The 12,129-nt window shown below is 30.2% G+C and overlaps 1 protein-coding gene across 1 annotated transcript in view; it reads left to right on the forward strand.

The window, feature by feature from the left end:
- LOC127722025 (uncharacterized) overlaps window positions 1-12,129 on the forward strand; it is a 39,565-nt gene that overhangs the window by 15,998 nt on the left and 11,438 nt on the right. Inside the window, exon 3 of the mRNA XM_052228878.1 lies at window positions 4,914-4,992. The gene's annotated coding sequence lies outside the window, so the exon portion shown is untranslated. The remainder of the gene's footprint in view (window positions 1-4,913; window positions 4,993-12,129) is intronic.

Genomic DNA, 12,129 nt, shown 5'->3' on the forward strand with positions numbered 1-12,129 from the left:
AATCTTTTACAAAAATCTTCTTCTCTGAAACTACTGATACAAATTTAACCATACTTGGCCATAATCATTATTAGGGTATCTAGTGTAAAAAATTTGTCTGATGACCCCGCCTTCCAACCATCATGGCCAACTTAGTTAAAAATAGAACATAGGGGTAAAATGCAGTTTTTGGTTTATATCTCTGAAACTAAAGCATTTAGAGCAAATCTGACAAGTGGCAAAAATGTTTATCAGATTTAGAATTATCTGCCCTGAAATTTTCAGACAAATCCAACGACCCGTTGTTGGGTTTCTGCCCCTGAGTTAGTAATTTTACAAAAATTTTGCAGTTTTTTGTTATTATCTTAGATATCATTATAATATCTAATATCTAATACTATTAATTATGATTTTAACCTTATTTTACATGATTTCCAAAGCATCAGTAAATACAGGTGAGCGACACAGGCTCTTGAGAGCCTCTAGTTATTTTCTTCATACAATACAGTGTTTTTTACAAGCTTGTATGTTCTCTTTCCTTTACATATATTTTTTCTAAAATATTTAATGACCTTATACATGTTATGTGCAGTTAGATGTGAAAATCTTCAAAAGAAATATGAAGACATGATATAGTAGATGTACAATCGAGACATTTTTTTCTTTTTATTTGTGATTATCAGATTATTGTACATTTGTGTATTTGACACAAAATTTAATATCATCTGATTCATAATACAGTATTTTTTTTACAAGTGCATTTCCTTTCCTTTAAAATTATTATTTTATTTTAACATTTATGACATTTTTAATAAATGACTTTATGTGCTTAAAACTTCATAATGCTGTCAGAAAGATAAGACACGCATAACAAGTTTTTAAATTGGAGATTACCCATGTTCTCTCTTGTCTTTTGAACATGTCTTTGTTTATTAGAAATTATTAGAACATTTTTGAAAGATATTTATATATGTTCTCCATGAAACAAATATATTTTTGAGCTTACTAGTGACTTGATTGTAAGGTTTTGCATACTATCTTGAAAACTATACTAACTAGACAAGCAGAACCTGTAAACAGCAAACTCCTTAGCTATTTTACATAACAACACTGGTTATGTTCTTCTCATATATTTTATGATGGTATGATACTAAACCCCTAACAGGAGGGATTGTGCTTGATTTTCATATGTTTCATATGATGAAGACATAATCAGTTTAATTGAGGTCTGGAGCTGGCATGTCAGTAACTGCTAGTAGTCCTTTGTTAATTTATGTTGATCATTGTCATTTTGCTTAGTTACTTCTGTTACCTATTCTAACATCGGAATCAGACTTCCTTTGAAATGAGTTTTACTGTATGTATTGCTATGTGTTTGTTTATTCTACATTGGCTAGAGGTATAGGTGGAGGGTTAAGATCTCACAAAACATGTTTAACCCCGCTGCATTTTTGTGCCTATCCCAAGTCAGGAACCTCTGGCCTTTGTTAGTCTTGTATGTCAAAATGTATGTTTTTTTTTATTTTGATTCATCTATATGTTTCAGAGTTTAGTGTGACGTCCATTTTCTCTGAACTAGTATACATTTTTGTTTAGGGGCCAGCTGAAGCCTGCCTCCGGATGCAGGAATTTCTTGCTGTGTTGAAGACCCATTGGTGGCCTTGGGCTGTTTTCTGCTCTTTGGTCAGGTTGTAGTCTCTTTGACACATTCCCCCTTTCCATTCTCAATTTTAACATCTACCAAAACAGACAATATATTGAAACTTTTAATTGAGTCTTCATAATCATGATAATCTTCAATTAGTTCCCTTAAACATGTAGAATGACTCTTTTGAAACCCAAATTTATAGCTATATTTTAGTAATTATCTTTTAAAAACTATAGAAAAAAATAGAAAGAAAATGTAATCAGCAAAAAAATTATCAATATTACATATATCATGTATATATATAAAATCTACAAAAAACTGCAAATATGACTTATCATCAGTTTTGTCTTTTATCTAACAATCTATATACTATACATCATTGCTATATCATGTATATGGGACAGGCATGGGGTAATGCAAATTTGTAATTGTAATGCATGGTAAATTAATGCATTACATTTTTCGAAGTAATTGCATGTAATGTGTAATTCGGCAATTTTACATGTAATTGTAATTTAATGCATTACTTTAGCAAAAAAGTTGTGTAATTTCATGCATTACATTGCATTACATGGCATTACTTTTTCCCTGGTACTATATATATATCTTTTAACAGATTGTTTGATATTTAACAAAAGCAGAATATAAGATTTCTTGATTAACTAAAAAGTTCTCATTTGAATATTGATTTTCTATTTATTTTTCACACTTTACCCACTTGTACCTAATCATAAAGAATGGGATTATCATTCTCTTACTTAGTTTTTTATTTCAAATTATTTCATATATTTTCCTGCATAAAAAGATTGATATTTGAAAAGCATTACTGTAAAAGTGTTCCATTGTTGTCAAAAGATCAGAGAGTGCATTGTCATAATTAAATAACAGACAATTGAACATTGTCATAAAACACTAATTAGTTTGTTTTACAATCAACAACATTTGGTCATAAATTAAGTTCTGTGTTTATTTTATAATTAGGAAAGAATTTCTCAATAAATATTTTGATTGAAATTAAAACAAATACAAACATATGTTTATAAAAGAAAAGTTCACATTAAGTTAAAATGAAGATTAAACTTCATCTCTGTCACTTCTTTTCTGAGAAACACAGATATGTATTATATATATTAAAACTTTAAAATCAAAGATAGAAGAGCAACCAACTCTGATAAGTAGTCCGAAATATCATTGGGATGATCCTATGGAAAAGGAGGCTACAGATGCATTATTTCAGTGTATTGCTGGTGATTTACATCTGTTTGCTACAATTGATAGCCAAAACTTCAAGAACGTTGTAAAACCTTGACCCAAAATTTAACATTCCAAGCAGAAAACATCTCTCGTCTAAACTTATCCATACTAAAGCCAAGGATATGCTAGAATCTTTTGTGATTTCATGTTGTTTTTCAAAATGCTTGATTTTTCTTTTCACTTAATAATAAAATTTAAAAATGTAAGGTGTAATTCAATGCATTACTTTGCAAAAGTAATTGTAATTTAATGCATTACTTTGATAAATACATGTAATTGTAATTTAATGCATGGTTTTGTCAAAGTAATTGTAATGTAATGCATTACATTGCAATGTAATTCGTCCCATGCCTGATATGGGAAGATAATGAACATTAAAAATCATCAGCAATTATGTCATTATGAATACAAGAAACAAAAATACCAAATATGACTGCAACCCCAAATCATTTTATAGAAACTTTTCTATTAAATGATGATTTTTAGTAAAGTTGAAAACAGTGCAGGTATACATAGCTTGAAAACTACAATACATGTAGATTGACAGAAAACCACAAACATCTACAATATCTATCTACAAAAATGGAAATTATACAAAAACAATTGACACCTTATTCTAGTTGTTGACCTTACATAACAATTTTTGTACCAAAAATTAACTTCATTGTGGTTTTTATTGCCCCGCCTCAAAGTGGTCGAGGCCATATAGTTTTACCCTTATCCCTCGTTCCATCATTCCACAACGAACAGTTATACAGATTTTTTTCTTAACACCTTCACATATTGAGCTGATATGTGAGTCTACTATGATGAGTTACAGATTGAGTTTACATTTGGTTCCGCTCTGTTGATTTTTGAGGAAATTACAGGCTTTGGACTTTGAAAATTTCGTGAAAATAACAATTATACAGACTTTTTTTCTAAACGCCTTCACATGTTGAGCTGATTTATAGTATGTGAGTGTACATGTAGTTTGATGAGTTACAGATGGAGTGTACATAAGGTTCTGCTCCCCTGATTTTGCAGAAATTACAGGCTTTGGACTTTGAAAATTTTCATGAAAACAACAATTATAAAGACTTTCATTCTCAAATTTCAACTCCTAAAAATGGCTTCAAGCTTTTTTTGTGAGTGGGGCCATTCGTGTCATTCCAACACATCTAGTTTGTAAAATGTAATATATAAGACAATTTTGAATGAAACAAATGACAAAATACAATGCACCTTTTTTTTTTCTTTTAAAGGTTTTGTCAATTTATCAGTAAAAATAAGAATGAACTGAATCAGTTAACTACTCCATCCAGAAAATAAGTAAAAGTCAAAATTGGTGCCAGTACCTGTAGAATGAAACTACTAGAACCATTTTCTATTGGCCTAAACTTTTAAAAGCTCAATTATGAATATCACAAATGTTACAATTCTAAGCATTAATCAATTAAGATCTGCTCATGAACACATGTTAAAAAAAACCAACATTTGTAGTTTAAAGTTTAAATGTCAAGGTTACATGTAATAAAGTATCTTTGGTGTTCATTTTTGTTGAATTTTCACTAGCACTTTGCACCGGTTAATCCCAGTTTTCATGACAAAACTTATTTTGACGCATACATCTACATCATAATGAATTCCGTGAAATACGTGAAATGGGACATTCTTTTCTGCCACTTAATGTTGAGCTGGAATCAGTGTCATAGAGCTTTCATGTCACACTCAAGATGCGTTAAACAATGCGCATAAACAATAGGCTGTTTAGTCTTTAAGATTATAAGTTATCTGCAGAGATCACTGATTTGAAGCTCAACATGAAGCTAAGTCTTTCTTATTTTTGTTTAAAAGATTTAAATTTTACATTATTAATATACATGTACATGTATATGACATAAGCAACTAAAAATGATTACAACCGAGTTGAAATATATATAGAAGGTTGTAGACATCTGTTACAATCACCTTGAGAAATTGTCAGCAATGATGGAGATTATATGCTGTACAGTGAACTCAGAAATATTGAGACATCTGTTATCTTTGGCAGGTTGTAATGGGTGGTGAGGTGTTAAAAAGACTCAACGGAGGAGAAAACAATTGTCAGTAATTGTCAACATTTGAAAAAGGTTTGTTTTCAATAAGTAAGAAATTAACTGTAATATTTATTTAAGGGGACAAATAAGATAGACAAATGTGTTTCTTGTACCCCAGCTAAATTAGAAATGCTTATTGATGATTTGCAAACTAAGAAGAAATAGGTCATGTAGGTTAGTCATGTTAGTATGGAATTATAAAAAGAAAATGATAAAATATTTTTATACTATTGTATAGTATATGTCATTTGGATTGTTTATAATCTACAAGTTGTGCAAATATTTATGCCCCGCCTAAGCTAGTGGAGGGGCATTAAGTTAAAGTTTACTGGTCAGTGCATCCATCTGTCCCATAAAGGGCTAAAATTTTGGACTTTTGGTTTTGATCAGATCACTCATCAGGATAAAACTTATATTTTAGTACACTTGTTCATTATGTAGTGAACTTTTTTATATATATATTTAAGACTTAAGATTTTACACTTCACTGAGCATGGAAATGTGAAAGTGTGTATCAGGTTAAAATTTTTGTTGAAGGTCAGTTAAAGTTTTGGTTTCAGGTCTATAAAAGTTTTGTTTTAAGGTTGGTCAAAGTTTTTGTTTAGGTCTGTTAAAGTTTTGGTTTATGTTCAGTTAAAGTTATGGTTTAAGGTCAGTTAAAGTTTTGGTTTAAAGTTGGCTAAAGTTGCAGTTAACATGGTTAAGGGTCAATTAAAGTTTTGGCATAATGACTGTTAAAGTTTTGGTTGAAGGTTGTTTAAAATTTTGGATTAAGTTGTTTAATGACCACATCTACATGAAACTTAGTACACATGTTCAGTGTAGAGTGAACTGTGTAAAATATATGCAAAAATAGGGTTTAACCCAGATTTTTGAATTCACTAAAATTGAAATGTGATAGTCAGTGATAGTATGAACAGGGGCAATGACCTACATAGCCAGAAATTAGTAGTACTTTTGCTAATTAATATTCATAATATGAAAATGAGAATTGTACCACGTGATAATAGTTTGAACTGGACTGGCCTTTAAAACACGGATAATAGTTTGAACTGGACTGGCCTTTAAATCACGGATATTATAATTTGCCCATCACAGAGTCCTTGTTTATAATCACTCTGATATTTCGGTAAAGTTGTCAGGCGGTCAAAATCAAAACAATGAACGAGGATTTAGTGAATTTTTTGTGTTTTCGTGAGTTTATTCTTCTTGAAATAGGGGCATTTTAACTTTACGTGGGAACCTAGAGTTCAAGGACTACACATACAAGGTTTGGACTTGCTTATTCTTTGGACATTCAAGTTTCAAGTTTCATCCGGCAACCTGTTTTTGTAATGACCTTGTTTGCCAATTTTCAACACGAAGTTTGCAAATTTGACGTTTCAGCCATTTTAGCCTGTATTTTATACTGCAATGTTAGAAGCCTCTTGCTTCGATTTTTAAAATAGCTCAGGAACCTTGATTTTTGCAACGACAGTCATTATGTTTCGTTTAAATGGTGTATATTGTTGTGTATATTTATTTGCTGTCCCCGCAACCTGTCTATCACTGAAATTAAAGTTAAAACAGACATTTTTTTTCAAAATTCCCTATCATTTCAATATAATTTCCGTGACCCGTATCTGAATTTTTAGTATAATATTCAAATAGGCAAAGTGGCGTTGATTTCTGGATATGAGCTAGCTATGTAGATATATTATTGTTAAAGTATCATTATGATAATCAGGATAATGGACAAAAAACTGTGAAGTGGAAATAAATGAATTTGTATACTTTTGAAAATATTACAATTAATACAACTGCAGAGACAAAACAACCACTCTTATAATTCACGTCCCTATAGAAATAAGGAGATGTGGTACAGTTGCCAATTAGAAAACATAACTGTGGATTCCTTTTTATCGTTGGATATCAATTTTCGTCGATTTCCTGGATATAGATTGATTGATTGTTGGTTGTTTAACGTCCAGTGGCAAATATCCTGGATATAGATGAACCACAAATTTGAATGTTCAACTAAGTACAAATTTTTTTTGGCCTGTATGTAGACTGTTGGCAAAACCACAAAATTGAATATCCATGAAACTACATTTTTTAATTAATCCACGAAAATTGGTATTCACGAAAATAAATGAATCAGGAGTATCCACATGGTTTAAATGATTTGGACGTAAGCAATCATACTGCCTTCAATGACGGTTAAACTCATACTGTATAGTCAGCTATAAAAGGCCTAGACTTGACAGAATTGTTCTTGAGTATGAGCAAAAGTTTGCAGAACAAAATCATTTAAAGCTGGAGGAATCCTTAATTTTTTTGAAATTGAACACCATTAATAAAGGCAATATATATAGTAGTATTTCAAAAGTCAATAGTTCAATAGTCATAAAATGATTTAACTGAAACAAATCCTGGGCATAAACCAAAACCAAGGGAAACACATCAACTATAAGAGGAAACAAAACGGAACAACAGTCAGGTGAATTACTGAAATAAGTGATTTATAAATCACTCATTTAAGTAGCAAATCAGAAATTCTGTGATTTTGTAGTTTTACCAAAATTTTAAACATACAGGTTTAGATTATATCTAATTATTAGTAAAATTGAAAAAAAAGAACCTTTTGCTTCTTTAAGTAGCAAGGTTCATGCCTTTGATGCAATCATTCATCTGTAAATTCTATATTTGTTGAAAAAATGCTATAATGAAGGCTTTACATAATGAACTAATATTTTCTTAACAGATTTTTCCCAGCAGTGGGAGTATTTTTCCTGTAAAATTCAAGGTTTCATCTTACAGATTATGTAATAAAATTTTACTGTTCGCGACCAAAATTTTACTGTTCGGGGGGGTTGAAATTAGTGGGGGTAATTGAAATAATAATACTTAAAGAGGTGATTTTTTTGGAAGAAAATAGAGGTATAATACTTAAACAAGTGATTTTCATGTCATTATCCCAGATTCAGTACAAGGTCATCACCTGACATGACTGGTCATCCTATAAACACAGATGTTGGTTCTGATAATTTTAGCAACATAATTAGTCCCTGGATCATTAATATTATATATTTAAAGCTACAATAAAATTAAATCACTTAGTCTAGTGATTTATTTGTACTACTTAAATAGGTGATTATTAAAGAAAGACAACTCTTACTTCCAACATTTCTGGAAAAATGTTACTTGAAATAGTGATTAAAGAAATCACTCATTTAAGTAATTCCCCTGACTGAACAACAGAAACACTGAACTGCTACAAAAACAAACGCAAACATACTTAGACAAGGACTATGTGATAACAACTGCCATATTCCTGACTTGGATAAGGACATTTTAAGAAAAAATGGTGGGTTGAACCTGGTTTTATGGCTAGCCAAACCTCCCGCTTATATGGCTATGTTAAAAATACTGCTAAAATGACAACATTACATGACAGGAATACAGTACAAATAAATTCAAGAACATTCAGGACAGAGAACAACATAAATAAATAATATAATAGTCCATTTCAACATGTAAACCACAGAATAACAACGAACACCTAAAATTAATTTACGACAGAACACAAATACAGCACAATAGAATAATGAACTGTGCGTCACACTAATGCATGCATGCTAAGTATCTGACAGTGGTCTTTTTAAGGTTTAGAAAAATATTTTAATGTGGTACTTTGAGTTTGATTATATCATGTATATAGGTGTACTGTATTGTGTTATAGATTGATCATTATGCTTTTTGTCAACTTAGGCAGAAAAAGGCTATATCCCAACAAAAACCGGTAATAAGTTTTTAAATATACATTAATTCTTCCTTGCATAGTATGTAAGTAATTTTTGTGTTCAAATCTGTACTCCTACCAGCATTTTGTGATTTTTTCATAGTTTTTGAAACCTAAAAAGGGTACCAAATAATGTTAAATGAATTTATAATCTAAAGAGCATATTTCTGTCAAATTTTTAATGGCTTGTATCTCAAAAACATGGACACAAACCTTTAATTTTTGTCTTGCCTGCGACTAAAGTTGCGGAAAGCAAGACAAAGGGATTGATTTATTAGAGACGGCTGCAGCAGTGGCGTCAACAATTGTTAAGTTTACTGTTTAAGTAATTTTGATAGGTACTACTTGTGATAGATCATTGATATTTTATATAAAGTTGCATTACTATCAGTACATATCAGTTTGACAACTATTTCGAGGCTCTGACCCCTAGGTCATGGTCCAGCAACTTTGAATTAACTAGCTATTTTCAATGTTTCTGCTGAGTATAAGTTAGTTTGATAGGAACTACTTGTGATAGCTAGGTCATTGATTTTTTTTTATGAAGTTGCATTATTTCAGTACATATCAGTTTGATGACTATTTTGAGGCCTTGCCCCCTAAGTAATTGTCCAGTGACTTTGAATTTATGAGCAATTTTCAATGTTAAGTTTTCTGCTAAAGCTAGTTTGATAGGATCTACTTGTGATAGATCATTGATGTTTTGTATGAAGTTGCATTACTATCAGTACATATCTGTTTGATGACTATTTTGAGGCCCTGCCCCCTAGGTCGTAGTCCAGTGACTTTGAATTAATTAGCAATTTTCAATGTAAAGTTTTCTGCTTAAGTGATTTTGATAAGAACTACTTGTAACAGATCAATGATATTTTGTATAAAGTTGCATTACTATCAGTACATATCAGTTTCTAGGCCCTGCCCACAAGATCATGGTCCAGTGACTTTGAATTAATAATCAATGTTGCTGTCCATTAGATTGTCTTTTCCTGAATTCTATGTGGACAGGCGAGACATATCTCTGTGTTAACAGTTTGTTGTTCTGTTTTATTTCCATTATCTATATACTATCAATTTATAGCAGTCTTTTAAAAAGCTTGTTATTTTAAAGTTGAGTAGCTAACATCCTTAAGAAGAGACAAATCAAGGTTAAATACCAAAAAGTGAGGGAATCGCATGAATTCCTAAAAAAAAACAATATTGGGTACATGTCAACAGGATAAACTAGTATTTCAGTAATTTATTACAGGGCAGCATTATAATTATTGTCCATTTGACATCTATATATTTGCAGAAAAAAATTCTTAAAAATCCATATTTTCAAATTTAAATTTTGTTCCTTGATCATGTTGATGTATGTTAATATATGATATATATACGAACTCTGACTATTAATTTCATAAATTTTGCTTTATGATTAAAAAAGTTTCTCATGAGGTCTCTATATTTAATGAATGGCTATTATTTATTTTGAATTTATTGAACCATAAAATTAATTTTTGACTCTTCACATTGAATAATTCGCGAAGTGGATTATGTAAAATGTGAAGAGTCAAAAATTAATTTTATGGTTCAATAAATTCAAAATAAATAATAGCCATACATTATAAATAAATTTCTATCAAAAATAACGCTCAAAGAGCTTTTTATATTATTTTTATTAACAATAACAACGTACACACATGTTGGCGTATGAATATACAACGTCAGAGTGGGCGTGTCGCCATAAAAATTGACAACATTGAAAATAAAGGTAAGACTTTTAACCAATCAGAAGACAGTAAATACACCAAATTTATTTATATTAATTTAATTTTTTGAAGTGTTGATGACCTGATGGAGTAAGTATAGATAGTGTAACAGCCTTCCAATCAAAACAAAAACAACATACATGTGCTTTAAGTGTTTGTTTCTTTGTATCATGTGACTTTACCTATCTTAATATTAAAGGACATCAATGAAAATCATCATCACTTTATTGTTTTGATTATTGATTTTATATCATTTCACAAGTAAACTTACTTATATTCATAGATGATTTTGGAAATGAAACAATGTGAAAGTTATTATTACTAGATCTTTTTTATTTCATTTTTTTATTCCTTATAAACGTTTTTTTTTAATATTGTCTTTGATTGAATGAATATTTCTATAACTTACAAAGGACTATAAGCGAGCTTTTCATGCTTTAATCATGGTGAGTTTCATAACAAGACAAAGAGGTTCTGAAAAGTTTATAAAAAAAAAACAGAATAAAATTAATATACATTTAGTTATTTATTTATTTGCAAAATGCACATCTTGGTAGCAAACAATTCAGGAAAATTATAAAAAATTTGATGTGAGTAATGTTTTTTTATACGCCTGTCAATTTTTGACAGGACGTATTATGGTATACAAATGTCCGGTGTCCGTCTGTCTGTCCGGCGTAAACATGTCGCACCGTAACTTGAGAAAGACTTATCCAAATTTCATGAAACTTAACATAGTTGTTTCTTATGATGGTCAAACAATCTGTATACTTTTTGGTGGAAATAAGATTAAAACTTTTTGAGTTATGGGACTTAGTAACTAAAACAGGTGTGTGTTTTTTTTCACATGTCGCGTCGTATCTCAAAAAACAATTTATGATTATTGCTTAAAACTTTACACACTTCTTAGTTATATTAACCTTAAGATCTGTATACTTTTTTGTGATGATTCAAAATTTTATTTTTGAGTAATTGAGTATTTCGTAAAAAAAGGGGAGGGGTTTTTCAGATGTCATGCCGTATCTCAAAAAAGATTTATGATTATTGCTTAAAATTTTACACACTTCTTAGTTATATTAATTTAAAGATCTGTATACTTTTTGGTTTTGATTCAAAATTTTATTTTTGAGATATTGATTTTTTTTTTTAAAAGGGGGGTTTTCACATGTCGCGCCGTATCTCAAAAAAGATTTATGATTATTGCTTAAAATTTTACACACTTCTTAGTTATATTAATCTAAAGATCTGTATACTTTTTGGTTTTGATTCAAATTTTATTTTAGAGATATTGAGTTTTTTGTAAAAAAAAAGGGGGGGTTTTCGCATGTCATGCCGTATGTCAGAAACTATTTATGCTTATTGCATAAAAATTCACAAACAAGACGACGGGCGTATCATGCGCTCATGGCGCAGCTGTTTATTTTCCTTGCCCTAAACTTAAACATAAAAAGTGGAAAAATCCTGTTATAAGTCATGTCTACTAACATAACAAATGAAGGTATACATATTAAAGAAAATAATATATATTCATTTTAGGAAAATTCAAAACGGAAAGTCCCTTATCAAATGGCAAAATCAAAAGCTCAAACACATCAAACAAATGGAAAACAACTGTCATATTCCTGACTTGGTACAGGCATA

The sequence above is a fragment of the Mytilus californianus genome, unplaced genomic scaffold (assembly GCF_021869535.1).
Source record: "Mytilus californianus isolate M0D057914Y unplaced genomic scaffold, xbMytCali1.0.p SCAF_12, whole genome shotgun sequence".
In the NCBI taxonomy this organism is placed as follows: domain Eukaryota; kingdom Metazoa; phylum Mollusca; class Bivalvia; order Mytilida; family Mytilidae; genus Mytilus; species Mytilus californianus.